Below are 18372 nucleotides of genomic sequence, written 5' to 3'. Positions count from 1 at the left end.
TTTTTGGTTGAACTAAAACATCACATCAATCTGAGTACATTTTATTTTTGAAAAATTCAATGACTGAAAAATTATAAAACAAAATTTCACCAAAACGAAAATAAATATTATGGACTGAAACATAACTTTCATATTATTTAATCTAAATGTATTTAATTTCTGAACATTTTACATTTCACTATTTCTGTTTATCACATTGCTGGTCCTTGCTTGGTCCGTTTGAAAAAAACGGCTGCATATTTGCTTTTCTGCATTTTTGGGTTCAAACATGTCAAATTTACAACAAGTCGACTGTTTTGAGTCATTCCCATCAGAAAAAGAAACTTTGGTTAGAAAACAGTAAAGAAAAAAATATCTTAAGTCAGGACTATGTAGTAAAATACCTTTATATCTATGTTTAGGTTGAAGCAGCTGAAAGGATTTTATACTTTTCAGAATAAAAAACCCAGAAATGTTTTATCACTTTTATGACAGGGACAGTTTTGGGCCTAAAGTATAACTATAAGTATAACTAAGTAAGTAAAAAACATGAGAAATGATTTGGAAATATGTGTTGCACGTCTTTTAAACCGATTTGAAAGAGTCTTTTAAAGAAGAAATCAGAAAAAAAACAAACATTTAAATTGCAGACAGCTAAAACAAACAACACCTACACAAGCACCAAATCCACACACAACAGCAGCCGGAACAAAACAGTCCATGAAATGTGCCCTGCTGGCAGCCTGCAGACTCTAAAGTGATAAAATCAGTGGACTCCGTCCAGGAATGACCAAAAAAATAAAACTGCTTTGATGCTAAACATCATTCTTATTAATATATTCTTATTTCATCTTTTCTCCTATAAACTGCAGCAGCAAAGGCACAAAACCCCCCCTAAAAAACTTCCTTCTCTTCCTAATCGTTAACGAATGCAGAGAGTTATCTGGTGGATCCTCCAGGGACGAGGCGTACACTGGGAAACTGTCCAAGTGGAAAAGTTGGTCCTAAATTCCCGTTTATTGAGCTGCTCACAGCTGGACCGGTGGAGCTCTGATGACTCACGATAACCTGCTGGAGAGAAGCGGCCGTGCTCCGCGCAGCAGGATGAATGGGGTTTTACATAATTTGCATTTCCGCTGCTGCAGCTTCTGCAGGTTACGTGACACCGGGCAGGGCAGGCGTTACACAAGGACTGCAGCTCCGCGTTCGCCCACGGACAGGTAGTGGCTGCTGACCCAAGAGCTGCCAGAACACCAACACAAGACTGTTTACACTGGACCGGGTCGAACGCAGCAACGTAAAGGAGGAGGAACGTAAAGAGGCTTCGAGAAGTGAGAGTTAAGTTATGGAAGAATGCAGGAACCGCTGCACCGCCATAAACCGTAAGGTAATAAAACACAAAGAAACACGAGTAGCTGCTTGTATTCTAGTTTTGCTTCACTTTAAAGGTAAGGCAAGGTAATTTTATTTATATAGCACATTTTCAGCAACAAGGCAATTCAAAGTGCTTTACATGAGTTGACTGTAAAGCACTCATGTAGGGAACATAAAGGGAACCTATTATGCAAAAAGTTCAAATTCTGCATGTGTCTGTACTTTGTTTTGAGTTTCTACTGCTTACAAAAACAACACAGGCGCTTAAAAATACTAATAAAAACAAAAACATCCAGCCATTTTTCTGGCAATAACTTCATGTTTTTTGATGTCTGGAAAACAAACTGCTTCACAAAAACCTCCCAATTGTTGAGTTGCATTTCACAATTGCCTGGCAACCCCAGCAGAGTTCAGTTCGTTACCTAGCAACCAAAGTGGAACTCCAGCATGTTTGGTCAGCTGGTTTTACCGCACTACACTGACTGCTGTGTTTTGTTCTTTTGCAGCCTGCCACAATTACAAACTGTAATAGATAATAAATTGTCCCAGAAGTTATTGCGATAAACAAAAGTATTGTTGTTTTGAGGCCATTTTCAAGTAATTTAACGGTAATGGCTTAATAATGCGAGAACACATTCTCAAAGATCAATAAACTTAAAATGCTAATGAACATTTAACACTGGAACTGAAAGACATTTTAAATATCCGAAATAAATGAACAAAAACAACAGACACAACAAGTAAAATGAGCTATGAAGTAAACAAAATTGTCTAGTTGAAACAAAGCGCCAGACTCAAGACTTTTGTTATCCAGTTTTTGACAGAAAGAGGAAAATGAGACAAACGACAAATTCATGCAAATGGAAATTATTGAGCTGGTGTTCATTTATCATGCGATTAATTGATTTATTGTTTATTGTGACACGCTTAGCTGTTGACTAACCACCCAGAAACCACTTGCTACATTGTTGATGGTTGTGCAGGAGGCTCCACTTCTGCTTTTCAAAGTAGGCAGGACTGAGCAAACTAAAATCTCCTGATCTAAGAAGGATTTTAAGCAAAAAATTGTAATGAACACGTTTTGTGTAGCCCATAAACTGTTAGAGGAAGCACCCATAAGGTTAAAAAGAGTCATCTTCCAGTCAGCTAAACACAAAACTGAGCCGTTTCTGGGTCCAACAAAACACACACACGAACACACACACACGCTCTTTCATTTTGAATGAGGCAACATGGATCTGCAGACTGCAGGGAATTGTCCCGTTTTCATTAATAAAACAATAACAACCGCTGCTACCACCACACAGAGAGTACTAGAATGTAAACACAGCTACCAGAGGGGATAAAACGCAGACCCAATCATTTGCTCTCCGTTTGTCTGCAGAACCGAACTGAATTTGAGCCCAAATGTCAGAATCTCACTCAAAGCTCTCACATCCGGTTCACTCTGTCGACTGTTGAGGTCTCAGTCCAGGTGCTTTAAATATTCAAACTGCTGCCAGCTTTAGAGGTTTGCCAAGCGTAGCACATTTAGTGAGGAGGCAGCCATGTGTTGTAAATGACTGTAATGGCTGTAAAATTAAAGAGCTTCGTTTCTGCTCCATCTAATCTGGGCAAACTGGAGGCTAGAAACTAGAAAACAGCAGCCACTTCCAGCACAATCACCAAGAAATATATGAGGATCATTTTGGGTTGCGTCTAACATGACCGATGGCCTTTTTTTAAAACCCGCTTGCTGAAAGTTTTGTACCAAAGGTTGTTGTACTAAAACATTTATAATATGATCTCCAGTGTTACCTGCTGTATTTAGGCAGCAGAGACAATAAGAAAAATTTAAACAACTGCAGCATTGTCCTTTAATGTACAACAAATGGTTTTCATCCAATTTTAAAAAGCTAAATATTATTTAAAAGGCTATAAAAGAGGTAAATAATAGTATTCATATATGATGGTTTGTAATCCGGGCTGCTCTGTGGCACATAAGGCAAAGTTTTTGTGTTAGAAACAACAATTCAAACTTGTTTCCGTGATGAAAACATAGAAAATGATGTTTCAGTTGATACTGTAAGTAGGAAAGTCAGCTCTTTGCTGCTTGCATGTTCTGCTACCAGGAACATATTATGCAAAACACACATTTGCATATTTCTGTACTTCCGTTTGTGTTTCTGCTGCTTCTAAAAACAGCACAAGCGCCTAAACAAAAACAACCAACCAACCGTTTTCTGGGAATAACTTCATGTTTTCTGCTGTCTGGAAAATGAACCGTTTCAAAATTCTCCCGAGTGTCGAGTCAAACTGCGCCGTTACCTAGCAACCCCAGCCAGCCCAGGCCGTCGCCTAGCAACCAAAGCAGAACGAGAGAAATGTTTTGCTGTTCACTTACCATCCAGAAACTACTTGAAGCAAAAACTAAAGCTTTTCACAGATGCACGGTGGTATAATTGCGCTTCTGTTTGCAGCAGTTCTCACGAGAGTGTAAACGTCGAGTTGGCCAAAAGCAGCTGATTTGGATTTAAAGTGACGAGACGCCCTAAAACGGCTGAAATCTCATAATCTAAAAATGATTTTGTGCAAAAAAAAAAAAAAGTAATGAACTTGTTTTGCGCTGCCTCGCCTCTCCTGCTGCGACCCTCACCAGAAACATCCAGGCTGAAAAACAGAAGCGAGTCGCAGGAAGGGAAGCTGAGCTAACCTGCTGCAAAAGCCCTGAACCTCAGTCTCTTCGACTGCGTTACCAAAAAGCTGCTTCCCAGCTAATTCAATTAATAGGCCAATTTCTGCTGTGATCTCAGAAATACACTCAGCAGTGCTGGGTAATTTAATTTCTCTACAGCATGATGTAATCTGCCCTCAATGTTAAAAGAAAGCAATCAGCTTACCCAAAGTCACGCTAACGCTAATTCACTTTCTGGGCTCACACTCGAGTTTCTGTCCTCTTAGTCGCATGTTCACAGGGTTTCACAGAAGTATTTATGCTGCTTCTACCTGTTCACGTTACAGCAGGAAAAATAAAAAAACTCTGCGGTGTTTAAAAAGCAAAAAAAAAAAAAAAAAGAATAATGAATACTTGTGTGTGTATTAAAAATGACAGTTTCAAACATTTATTTCAAATAATGTGAAAACCGTGGTGATCCTTTTTGCACATCTAGACACTGAAACTTTTGCTGTTTCTACTTCACAGAATGTAAAATGCTATTTTCTATTAGACAAAGGTTTGGGCTTTGACTGGGCCATTCTAATACATGAACATGTTTTAATCTAAATCAGCTCTGGCTGCATGTTTTGGTCTTAAATCTTCTGCAGCTTCTTGGTTCCATGTTTCCATCAAATCAGACCAGCTTCTCTGATCCTGCTGGAGAAACGAACCCCCACAGCATGACGCTACCACTGCCATGTTTTAAACATGGGGACGGGACGGTTTGTTCAGGTTGGTATTCAGAGTTTTCTGTTGCCAGTTTTAGTTTTTTTTATATATTTTGCAGCTTCTCGTGAGCAGTGCTCAGTTTTCCTGCTTCACTGTTTTACAGTTTTGTCCTCTCTTATTGTATTCGCCTCTTTGCATAACTTTTATTCATCTGTCTGGTGCCAGTTCTTTTTCATACACCCACTCCCCCTACTCAGCTCAGTTCATTTCAAGCAGCAACGGAGCACACTGGCATGAGGTTTAAACGATTAAAACCGCGCTGCGCTGAAAATAGCCTTTCAGGAACCTGCAGAAGAATCAACTCATCACCGTTTGGAAATGATAAACACAAAAAGAAAGCAACAAAAGAAAAGTGCATCTCTGGGAGCTTCTTTTGTATTTTAACTTTTCACAGAGGTTTACATCCATTCTGGCACAAAAAGAGAAAAACGCTTGAAATACATCAATGTTGCTCAGAAATAGAAAGCAGAAGTGCACACTACGAGGTGATACACAGAGAGAACAGCGGAGAAAGCGCGTTGCGTAACCGCATTCAGAAAGCGAGGAGACGGGTTGAAAAAAATCCGGCAGCAGCTTTCTGTGTCCCACTTTCTCCTGCTTGGCTGCTGATCAGATTAGTGACACTTTCTGTGGATTTGTGCATGCGTGCAATTTGCAGCAGCTTCATGAAACAATTAGCAAAAAAAGCCGTTTCCAAACAGAGCTAAAGCTAATGTGTGTGTGCAGCTGCTGAGTGATTCCTGTGAGGCTCAGGCCGAGGCGAAGGACATAAAAACGAGGACGGTCTGCCTCCACTAAATGCTTTCCTGTCACTTCAAAGAGTTTGTAAAGGTTAAAATTTATGTTTAGGGTCAAAGGTCGGACTTTTAGATGAGATCTTTGAGGAGCAGCGAAGGGAAAACAGAACGTCCTCACGTAGATTTGTGTGTAAATCTCAGAGAGTGATAACATGTTGAAGGATCAATTAAAGCAATAATTCACAAAGCAACGAATAAAACAAACTACAAAAAAAGCAGGTGGATTTATTATCCAGCTGCAGCCGACGGTTCGCTGCAGCCGACCTTATTAGGACGCCGCATCGACTTGCTTTTGTTTCGGACGATTCGTTCTGCCTCATTAGGACCGGGCCGGGATCCAAACAGCGTTACCGGTCCCAATAAAGCCCGTGTTTGTACTAAAACAGGCCCCGGCGGGATGACGACCCGCAATCTATTTATTATTGAGACTGCTCTAAATGTATAATTTAGCGAGACTGCAGGTAACTCTGGCCCCAAGGACAGAAAAAGACTTTTAAATGATTCAATGTCCACACAGAGACGCGCACAGAAACGGGCTGGACCAGCATGTGGGCACAGAACCAGGCCGGTTTATTAAAACCCAATAACGGACTGACTGAGCAGCTACTGCTAGCTGCTAGCAGGAAATCTGTTTTTGACCATTCTGACCAGCTCGTCTTTGGAGAAATGTTTTAATTTGAGCCATATAGGAACTTTTTCAGGCCTGTTGACTTGTATCAATTGAATACAAGTCCAGACTTTGACTAGGCCACTCCAAACTCTTTATGTTGTTAATCTGAGCCACTCAGAAGTGGAGTAGAGTTGAAGTCATGAACTGATATCTGGATGTTCTGCTTCAGGGTTTTCTGGTAGAGAGAAGAATTTGTGGTTCCATCAAACACAGAAAGTCGTTCAGGTCCTGAAGCAGAAAAGCAGTCCCAGAGCATCACACTCCCACCACCGTGTTTGACTGTTATGATGGGTTTATTTTTAAAATGTGTTGGTTTAATGTCCAGCACAAGAGGACAGATGTGTCTAAAAAACGTCCACGTTTGTCTCGTCCATCTACAGAATATTTTGTTTTACAAACTCCTTCTAAACATCTGGCTAGGGAGAAATATTAGACTTTGTTTTGTTTTAGGCATCACTGCTTTTGCTTCATCTTTAATTATTAGAGCTGGGACTTTCAATTACTTCATCACACAGATTTTAACACAATAAATTGCTTTTATTTTTTAATTTTAATTTTTTAATGAAAGTCCCAAGCCGGAACCTTTGTAGTGCGTTTCTGGTATGCCCCTAAACCTGACGCACAACCTACATCCGCTAACGTTAGCATTTTATGATAAAGCTGCTTCTATTGGCCCAAAGGGGATTAATTTTTATTTAAAACAGAATCTGATGGATGCTGGAAAAGACTGTTGTTGTATCCAAAAGGTGCTGAAAGGAGTCAGCAAAGCTTTTTAAGACTAAAATAATCTCAATGCTAAACATGTAGCAGCAGCACAGACAGAAATATTATTTCAAAGAAGTTTCATGAATGATCAGAATTTGGCACTGATGGTTAAATAACATTAAAAAAACAGATTAAAAGACAGTAAATATCTTTGTTGTTGAGCTTACAGGTTTATTTATTCAATAATTCAGCAGTAAAAGGTTTTTGAATAGAAAATGTTCATAACATTTGATTAAAATGCGACTAATTAAATAGGGAACCTGAAATTGACTTAATTTACATAAAGTCCCATCATTAATAATTACGTATCCTTATGTCTGTGACCATCTTTTATTACTAACAGGTCTGTCTGAAATCCTCAAACCACAGAAACATATTAAATCTCTTGTTTAATCATTTTATTACTTTACAAACAGTCCTAAACTTTGATCCCTTCTGTTTCTGGTTTGGGTGTTTCCCCTCTCCATCTCATGTCTGCTGCTTCTTAATAAAACCTCCATCTGGTTCCAGTCTGTGATTAATTTCTTCCCCCAACATCTCTTTTTGATTGCTGTCATTTGTCAAACTGTCAAACAAACTTCAGCTCTTCTGTTGCCCTGTTTTCGCCCCGTTGCTGACATTTTATTTCTTCATTTCTCTCAGTTTTTTGTCTCCAGAAACGACACCGAGGGAACCGACAAACACGTGAAAATTACTCTCTTTGCTTTCCCCGGCAGGTTTCTTTACATCACGTCCTTTTCCTGCAGCAGTCAGTGTAACGGGGCGAGCAGCCGGATCCAGGAAATACCCGAGTGTTTTGACTGAAAGGCCGTCGATGTTTTTAAAGAAGTCCTTCCTGAATTCGTGAATTTGTTGAGACGGTTTTCAAACATCCTGCAAGTCTGAAGACATCATGTTGGTGCAAACCTTTTGCTTCTTTCAGCGTTTAAGCGTTTAACAACTTAGCGATCTAGCTCAAGCTTACTATTTTAGTCCTGTGTTAATAAATATTAATTCATTTGTTAATAATGTAATGTCCCATTTTTACAGTAAAGCACAGTGCTGCCTTTACTGTGCTGATCTGCTCAGGTTTCCCTGCACCAGCATTAGCGTTAGCATTAGCATTGTTTTTCTGCAGCAACAGAGGAGGAAAGTAGATGCATCTGGGCTGCTTTGGAGAAACTCCAAGTTTTCTTCTCTTTCTTCCAAGATGGATTACTACACACACTCACACACACGAAACAATTAACAACAAAACCACGCAGTAAGCAGTGTTTGATGTATTGGTTTATCAGCAATGATTTCATCCCGTTTCTCTGGCTTTTTCTCCAACTTGCTGAGCTGCAACTATTTAAGTGTGAATCCATATGGAAGAGCGACTAAGAGAAATTAAACTGAGAAAAAGTTTGTTTTATTAAATTAATCGGCTTAATCTAGATTAATCATCAAGTAATTTAGTAATCGATTAATCGCTAACTAGAGTGTACAGACTCAGAAAAATACTACTTTACAAAATCTACATATTCAGAGCAGCAATCGAGCCAAAACTGTACCGCATATATAAATAATAAAAATGTGTCTGAATACGTTGCACCCAAACATTCTCGTAGTTTTAGCTTCATCTGATTCCAAGTCTGTACAAAGCTATTAATTATGCTCAGCTTTCCAATTATTAACCAGTTAATCCAAAAACTAATCAACACATCAGCCTGTGGGTCTGAGTTTTTTTCGCTTCCTTTGCTTCCAATGATCTAATTGTTAGTTGCAGATCTACTTGTTTTTCCCTCAGATTGCTTAAACTCTGACAGTAAGGAATATGTATAATTTATTTATTTCTGCTCATTGTTATTGTCCTCATATGTAAAATCAAAGAACAGAGATTCTGCAGGCAGATTTAGTATTTTTGCACCTTTTCTAGGACCAATTTTTACTCAGACTGAGAACCGGACCGAGACTCAAAAAGACAAAAAGCTTTTCTTTGAGCAAACTATCCACATAAACAGCACACACCTACATAGAAACGAGCACAGCATCCCACCAGAACACACACACACACACACACGCACACGCACACACACACACACACACACACACTCCAGCCCTCCCCTGTTCTTCTCTTTCACACTTATCTTCCCATTAATCCGGAGCGGCCCACAAGCCTCTGCAGAGGTGTTGCGAAGAGTATCGGCCTCTTTCCTACACCTTCCTGCCAGCCAGCTGGACCAACTTCATGACATCCTGTGAGTCAAACAGCCAATCAGACGTTTTATTCGGCACTATGGGTAAGCAGCGGCATGTGTGAAGCGATTTAGACGTTGGGTAGAAACTGGTTCAGGTGAACAGAGGTGGACAAAGATGGCACTGAGGAAAGAGAAGCGCTAATTCTGCAGATTTTTATTCAAGTAAAAGTCAAACTGTAGCCGTTCAAGAGTAAAAAAGAGAAACCGATCAAATTATCATCCATTTAATATTTAACAATTACATAATCACATGGACCAAAATATAAAGTTGAGTGGAAATTTTGGTATTTTAAGGACAAAAATGACTAAAATTTTCATATAAGTAACAAAAAATATCAAGAAAATGTTTCCAAATCAGTTTCCTTCAATAAAAAACTTATGAAATTGTGATAAAACCTACAGGTGTGTGTCTGTGTCTGGTGACTTTCTGGTTAAAACACGTTTTTAATTTAGTGGGTAGAAAATCCAGACATTTTACTCAAGAGTAGAAAAACCTCATAATAAATTACTCAAGTAAAACGTACAGCGTAGTAAAAATACTCCTAAAGTACGTTTTTTCCAAAAAGCTCCTGGAGTAAATGTAACCGAGTAAATATAACCGAGTAAATATAACCGAGTAAATATAACCGAGTAAATATAACCGAGTAAATGTAACCGAGTAAATGTAACCGAGTAAATGTAACCGAGTAAATGTAACTGAGTAAATGTAACTAGTTACTAAGAAACTGGGGAAACTGCTGAGTCAAAGCAAAAACTTTATTGAGAAAAAGATGAAAGAAAAGCAAAGAGGAAAATTTAGAGAAGAGGCAGCGACTGGAATGCAGAGCTGTGTGTGTGTGTGTGTGTGCGCGTGTGTGTGCGCGGTGTGTGTGTGTGTGTGGAGCCACATGTATTGATCGCAGAGAGTCATGGATAGTTTATTGAAGATGTAATTTGCATTGATCCCTCTGGAGAATGCTGATCGGTCTCACACTGCAGCACAGAAACACTCAGATCTACGACCCGGACGGAACCAGCCGGACCCGGATGGTCCAGGACGGAACCAGACGGACCCAGACGGAACCGGACAGAACCAGACAGACCCGGATGGTCCAGGACGGACCCAGACGGAACCAGATGGAACCAGATGGAGAAAACGCCACTTTCAGTCCTGAATCAGTCAGCGTCCAGCGTTTCATTTAAAGCTTTGTCACGGATTTGGATTTCCGTTACATAATCAAAGTAATTGATCACTGAGTTGGACGATTAAAAGAAATAAAAATGCATTTAAAACAACAAACTCTGTTATTTATGAAAATAAAACAGATCTTCAAATAAATACCAGCAGGAACGTAAACAGAGTTGTAACTTATTTTTCATTTGTTGGTGTTTAATTAGTAGGACTGAATTAATTGGTTAATTACTGAACCTATCAGGTTGGGTGGAAGGAAGTTTTCTTTTAAAAATTTTCAGATTTAAGAGAAAAAATCTCGTGTGAAGCATCTTTTGTTATCAAATTAATAATCGATTAATACATAAATTGATCAATGTACAACTGAGGAAGAATAAATTAAAGGAATGTTATTTTATTGGATTTTTTAGGCAATAAAATGTTTATTTTCTTACTTATTGGCTCTTTTTATCTAATATTGTAGTGGTTAAATAATCTGCAGAAACTGCTAAATTTTTATTTGATTAATCGGCCAAATAATTGACAGGATAATTGATTACTAAAGTAATCATTAGCTGCAGCTCTAATCAATCGAGTGCTGTGTTTGCTAATTAGGCGACATTTTATTTAGGGTCATCAGAGTAAAAGGAGCTGTTTGTCAGACTTTAATTTGCAAATAAAGAATTAAAATGATGTATTATTTTCCTTCCAGCTCACCGTTATGCACCACTTTGTGTTCATGTTCAGCAAATTAATGCATGGAAGTTGAAAAAGAAAAAGAGACGAAACAGAAAACTGGTTTCTACAAACTGACTTAACGCAAATTTACAGCTAAAAGCAAGACAATAAAATGGTTTCCTGCGAGAATAATTCATTCAGAGGTCATTTAATACCAATTATTGACCATTTTAATAAATAGATGTCCAAAAAAAATCTCTTTTCAAAGCTAATTCAGATGGATTGTTTGATGGAAACCTGATCCAACAGGATTAATAACGCCACGTTTGACTTTTGAGTGTGTGTCCGGTGTGTAGATAATTTGTGTCTGCGCGCGCATGGAGGATCTGCGGCGGTCTCCGGAGACGAACGGCGTCGGTACGCTTACATAAGCCCTTCACATGGAACAGCCTCACTCTGCGCTCCGTCTTCAGCTTCCCGTCGTTCCCAACGCTCCCGTTTCACGTTGCTCTCCTGTTTGCGCCGTCCTTTTAGCTCCGTGTGTGTGTGTGTGTGTGTGTGTGTGTCACATTAACAATGCCAGGCTTTTAGGGATAATCATATAAATGTGCTGACTCTGATGATGAAACATGTAAAACCATCAGCTGCATTTATTGTCCCAGTTTCAGCTGGTTTCACTCACCAGTGTAGAAACAGTTTGTTTGCGTTTTGAAGCAGCTGATTTGAATGTTTTGTTCAATTTTGTGTCTTTTTTAATGTTTGTAAAGGATTTTTATTATAATGTTTGGAAGAATAATCTCTACTAGTAGAGACTAAAGTTAACCCTTGATAAATACACCAACATGTGAGAATGTTAGGTTTTCCTCACACAGTTTTTACATTTACCTGCTGACAGCACACTGTAAAACATTAGAAGGTGGTTTAACTTGAAAATAAAAATCCACCTGCTGCCTTAAAAAATGCAAATAAAGTCGACAAGAAAATAGTTTTGGTTTTAACTCAGAAATTAAAGTTCATGAAGTTGATTCAACAACAAGAGAAAAGTTGTTTTTTGAGTTCATTGATCTTGGATTGTGAGTTTTAACTTAATGCTGCAATTTAAACCAAATAATTATTTCACAATATGCAAGAAAGAAAGTTAAAGAGACGCATCTCTCGACTATTTTCACTCACTATATCAATAAGAATAAACACTTATTTCACTTTTGAATCATTTAAATTCTTGCTTTAAGTGGCATGAGCCAAATTTCTGATCCAATAATTAATTTTATTAAATATTTCAATGAATTCTGCTCAAAAATATGCAGAACACTAAAATAAACACGAATCAGATCAGAGCAACTCATTCCCATCTCAGGATACAGAAACACGCCGCTAAGCATTCTGGGAAATAGTTCCTACTCCTGTTTTTTTCTTCCTTCAGTTTTTTAAGTGCTAACCTGTAAACTTATGTTATTCAAATTAATAAAAAGTTAACAACTCACTGCTGTGAGTTTATCTTTCACAAACTCAAAGATTTAGGTTGAAAATCTAAAACTTGATGAATTTATTTAACTTAAAGAGCAGAAGATAGTAGATACAACTAAATGCAGCTCAGATGTTTTACAGTGTAAACTTTGTGAAACGTTGGAGCCAAGCGGTGGGACTGCGATGTGATTCACTTCACTGACTCAGATTTCTTTCATGAATTCATTGTTTATCTCCTGATTTACTGATTTCTGGTGCAGAATTTTGACGCATGTTTTACATAATTTATGTTAAAGTCGGATAAAATGCGACGCTTTGAAAACTTTTGGACACGTATCTGATTTTTAGCTCCACATGTGGACGCGGCACAGATCGGATTTTCTAAAACATCAGAACTAAATCGGATTTTGGTCGCATTCGGATGCGAATGTATCCCAGAACCTCTTGGAGTTTAACTTTCAGGACACCAATGTGCAGAAATGTTTGCACTTTTTTATCCTTACCAATAAATAAACTAAAAATATTCCAAAGATTTTACTGGGCTTTTACCAAATTAGCAAATGCATCAAATTTAAATTTAGGGAATGTATCAACATTTACGGTGCCGACTCTTCCTCATAGACTCAATAATTCATTCTGAAATGGAAACCTGAGCAGATTTTAATGTTAAGTTTACTTCTTTGGACAAAAATGAAACCAGAACTGGGTTGTGTGAATATTTAGCTCTCACAACAGAAGCAGCAGGAACTTCTGGACGTCTGAAAACTTTTGCAGGGAACCGTTTTATTGAACCGTTTCATTCCCTCAATTAAAAAACAACAGAGAGCAGCAGAACAGTAATGGGATAGTTAATGATACAGCGTTATGCTCCCCGGACTCATTTCCTCCGTGACATTCGTCTCTTCTCTGCAACTTCTCCCAAAATTCATTTCATCACTCGTCTCCGACTTGGGAGATTTTTACTGACTGCCGTCGCTTATTTCCTTTAATTGATTAGAAACATTTTGTCCGTCACACAGTTTTGTGCTCGTTAAGAAACGTTTTAGCAGTCTGACTCATAACGAGTAAAAAGAAACTGACATTTTCAGACAGGTTTTGACATATTTCCGGTTTCAGATATGAACCCCCAGCTCTTCCTCTCTCAAATATTTCACAGCAGTTTCGTCAGCGGCTCCTGCCTGCTCTCTCCGTCCTCTAATGCCTTATTAGCCGCTGACAGCCGCCCTCTCTGCACCTCCCAACCTTTCCTCTGCGCAGAATCTGAAAGCATTTCTTATTTACAGCTCTGAATCGAGGATACCGCCGAATGTTTTTAAAGAAATCAGACTCTGAGCTGTCTGAGAGCTTCTTGCACAAAGAGCCGGGATGTGCCTCGCAGCGAGGCGCGTTGTTCGCCTGCAGAAGAGAAGCAGCAGGAAGGCAGACTGCTCATCGACTCCCTCCGAGTTTCTGCGAACTGGACTTCATGGAAGCACGGCTCTGATTAAATTAAATCACTGACTGCTGAAACCTTCTCGCTGCAGATTACCTGCAGTCTGCTGCAGCGACGCCACAGAACATTCAAACCGCTTCCAGTGCAAGTTAGAAATCAGCGTTTTGTTACGGTAAATGTAAATCAATGCAGTTCAACTGCAACGTTTGTAATTTATAGGATGAATCCTGAAGTACGTTAATAGTCATGGAAGAAGTTTGCAGAATTACCTTTACGTAATCCAACTTCTGCTTTTCCAAATTCACATTTTCATAAATTTTCCAATCATTTGATTAAAGAAATTTTGATTTTAGTTTCAAATCCAACAGTTAAATAAAGGGGCTGTTTTAGGTTAAATCAACCTTTTTAAGCTTCATATCACGTTTTAAGGTTGTTCTGGAGAGTTGATTTGATTCTTTCATGCATGTTTTAAGAATCGTCAAACAACCCTTCTCCACTCAGCTCCTCCAGACTAGCGGCAGCAGCCATCAGCAAACAGCCGGTGGAGCTACTCCTCTACTGAGCTCATCATACAAACTACTTATCAGTTCAACAGTCCTAAGAATGATTGGAAATGTAATAATAATGGGATATTGTACAAGCCTCTTAAAGAGACAGAGACCGAATTCACAGGTGCCCAATTACAAAGTTATATTTGATATTTACAGCATTTTTATAACAATGTGATAGTGAAAGAAAACAGATTTATGTCTCTGGAAAACACATAATACTGCCTCTTTGGATCCCAACGCTCATCCATCCATCTAGAATATTTAAATTAGTCAAAACAGACTCATTATTGCTACATTTTGTAAATTTTTTGTGCCTTTATTCTGTTTGCCAAAGTCATGATGCTTAAAGAAGAATCCTGGACCAACTAAAGCTCAGGCCTGCCATTAACTGGGTCGTAATGGGACGCCAGTACCAGTCCCATTAGAGGCCAGCAGAGTGCTGACCGAGAAAGAAGCAGTTCAAATTACTTATTCATTTAAACGGATCGTTCATGATGGACAAGAGAGAAAAATCCAATCAAAGATGTTTTACTAACTAATCTGTTCTGCTTTGATTCATTAAACTTGCATGTTTGCTGCATTTCAGGTGTATTAAGATATTTGTGCCAGAAATTAGACATAAAATACTCTGTAGGATTGAGTGTTTTTGCAGTGTACACCTCAACCCTTTTTAAAATTTACAGATTAAGCTCAAAACTTAAGGAACTGAGATGAACTCAGTATAATCTGGACCATACATCTGCCTAAATCTGTATTTCCTGATCATATGTTTTCTAACATTTATGGAGGAAGACCTCCATTTCTTGCTCGTCAGCGCTCTACCTTCACCATCTGCTCCTGACAAGGAAAACTCTAGATTTGATGCTTTCCCTTCGAGTACATCCCAGATTCGTCCCTGTCATTCCCCGTCTCCGCCTCTTGCTCCGGCTTTCATCTGTCTGGCAGGATCCGTCTGCTGCAGAGAGCTGGAAGCAGCAGGGAGCCGGCATGGAGATGGAAGAGCAGAGACACGGATCGCCTTGGGGTTCGTTTCCAACTCTGCTCTGTTCACCAGCTCCGTCCCATCACGTCTCCACCTCACTGGATTCATCTGCTTCCTCATTTTACTCCCATTAAGTCTCAGCTTTGTGTTTGCTGGTTTTGTATCCAGCTCATTATTCCTCTCCATCCCTCTTTGCTCTCTGCTTCCTAAGGAAAATATACTGAAGGCTTTGAAAAATGCAGCAGGTCCCATTGAGCTTCAATGGTTTTCCTGTTTGATTCCCATTTTAGAGAATTGATGAATGAAAACGACAAAAGGTTCCACCATGTTTCTGGTATTTGGGACGTATTTTTGCTAATTGGTTTATTGGCAACAATTAAAAACCGTTTCTGTGAATAATATCACAAAGGTTTTTGAAACAATATAGTGATTGTTTCCGTTTCGTCAAAGGAATCTTGGTTTCATCAAACCATAACTTTTCTTTTGGAGGAAACGTCTTCAATCTTTGAGCCCTTATCTTTTGTCCAGATAAATGGGAACATAAGGAACAGGACAACCAGCTCTCGTTTGACATTACAAACTAAAAAACACANGACTGCTGAAACCTTCTCGCTGCAGATTACCTGCAGTCTGCTGCAGCGACGCCACAGAACATTCAAACCGCTTCCAGTGCAAGTTAGAAATCAGCGTTTTGTTACGGTAAATGTAAATCAATGCAGTTCAACTGCAACGTTTGTAATTTATAGGATGAATCCTGAAGTACATTAAAAGTAATGGAAGCTTTACGTAATCCAACTTCTGCTTTTCCAAATTCACATTTTCATAAATTTTCCAATCATTTGATTAAAGAAATTTTGATTTTAGTTTCAAATCCAACAGTTAAATAAAGGGGCTGTTTTAGGTTAAATCAACCTTTTTAAGCTTCATATCACGTTTTAAGGTTGTTCTGGAGAGTTGATTTGATTCTTTCATGCATGTTTTAAGAATCGTCAAACAACCCTTCTCCACTCAGCTCCTCCAGACTAGCGGCAGCAGCCATCAGCAAACAGCCGGTGGAGCTACTCCTCTACTGAGCTCATCATACAAACTACTTATCAGTTCAACAGTCCTAAGAATGATTGGAAATGTAATAATAATGGGATATTGAACAAGCCTCTTAAAGAGACAGAGACCGAATTCACAGGTGCCAAATTACAAAGTTATATTTGATATTTACAGCATTTTTATAACAATGTGATAGTGAAAGAAAACAGATTTATGTCTCTGGAAAACACATAATACTGCCTCTTTGGATCCCAACGCTCATCCATCCATCTAGAATATTTAAATTAGTCAAAACAGACTCATTATTGCTACATTTTGTAAATTTTTTGTGCCTTTATTCTGTTTGCCAAAGTCATGATGCTTAAAGAAGAATCCTGGACCAACTAAAGCTCAGGCCTGCCATTAACTGGGTCGTAATGGGACGCCAGTACCAGTCCCATTAGAGGCCAGCAGAGTGCTGACCGAGAAAGAAGCAGTTCAAATTACTTATTCATTTAAACGGATCGTTCATGATGGACAAGAGAGAAAAATCCAATCAAAGATGTTTTACTAACTAATCTGTTCTGCTTTGATTCATTAAACTTGCATGTTTGCTGCATTTCAGGTGTATTAAGATATTTGTGCCAGAAATTAGACATAAAATACTCTGTAGGATTGAGTGTTTTTGCAGTGTACACCTCAACCCTTTTTAAAATTTACAGATTAAGCTCAAAACTTAAGGAACTGAGATGAACTCAGTATAATCTGGACCATACATCTGCCTAAATCTGTATTTCCTGATCATATGTTTTCTAACATTTATGGAGGAAGACCTCCATTTCTTGCTCGTCAGCGCTCTACCTTCACCATCTGCTCCTGAGAAGGAAAACTCTAGATTTGATGCTTTCCCTTCGAGTACATCCCAGATTCGTCCCTGTCATTCCCCGTCTCCGCCTCTTGCTCCGGCTTTCATCTGTCTGGCAGGATCCGTCTGCTGCAGAGAGCTGGAAGCAGCAGGGAGCCGGCATGGAGATGGAAGAGCAGAGACACGGATCGCCTTGGGGTTCGTTTCCAACTCTGCTCTGTTCACCAGCTCCATCCCATCACGTCTCCACCTCACTGGATTCATCTGCTTCCTCATTTTACTCCCATTAAGTCTCAGCTTTGTGTTTGCTGGTTTTGTATCCAGCTCATTATTCCTCTCCATCCCTCTTTGCTCTCTGCTTCCTAAGGAAAATATACTGAAGGCTTTGAAAAATGCAGCAGGTCCCATTGAGCTTCAATGGTTTTCCTGTTTGATTCCCATTTTAGAGAATTGATGAATGAAAACGACAAAAGGTTCCACCATGTTTCTGGTATTTGGGACGTATTTTTGCTAATTGGTTTATTGGCAACAATTAAAAACCGTTTCTGTGAATAATATCACAAAGGCTTTTAAAACAATATAGTGATTGTTTCCGTTTCGTCAAAGGAATCTTGGTTTCATCAAACCATAACTTTTCTTTTGGAGGAAACGTCTTCAATCTTTGAGTCCTTATCTTTTGTCCAGATAAATGGGAACATAAGGAACAGGACAACCAGCTCTCGTTTGACATTACAAACTAAAAAACACATCTCACCAAATATGTTTGGTCTAGTTTCTACTGCAACTATCTTGACATATTTGCTAAATACCATGCTAGTATAGTGCTTTAGCATTAGCCCTTGCTAAATATCATGCTAGTATAGCGCTTTAGCATTAGCTTCTGCTAAATACCATGCTGGTATGACGCTTTAGCATTAGCTTCTGCTAAATACCATGCTGGTATGACGCTTTAGCATTAGCTTCTGCTAAATACCATGCGGTATTGCGCCTTAGCAT

General features: G+C 38.9%; 1 protein-coding gene and 1 long non-coding RNA gene across 3 annotated transcripts in view; one reads left to right on the top strand and one right to left on the bottom strand.

Annotated features, from left to right (window-relative positions):
• trpc5a (transient receptor potential cation channel, subfamily C, member 5a) overlaps positions 1–18372 on the bottom strand; it is a 126683-nt gene that overhangs the window by 43425 nt on the left and 64886 nt on the right. The gene's annotated exons all lie outside the window — the stretch shown is intronic.
• LOC107838188 (uncharacterized) lies at positions 3560–8237 on the top strand. Its single transcript, XR_001664235.1, has 2 exons — positions 3560–4780; positions 7726–8237. It is a non-coding gene; the product is annotated as an uncharacterized LOC107838188 (long non-coding RNA).

This window comes from Poecilia formosa, unplaced genomic scaffold (genome assembly GCF_000485575.1).
Source record: "Poecilia formosa unplaced genomic scaffold, Poecilia_formosa-5.1.2 Scaffold218, whole genome shotgun sequence".
Taxonomy (NCBI): Eukaryota; Metazoa; Chordata; class Actinopteri; order Cyprinodontiformes; family Poeciliidae; genus Poecilia; species Poecilia formosa.
The sequence above is the reverse complement of the archived record's forward strand: the minus strand, read 5'-3'. Positions and strand labels throughout refer to the sequence as shown.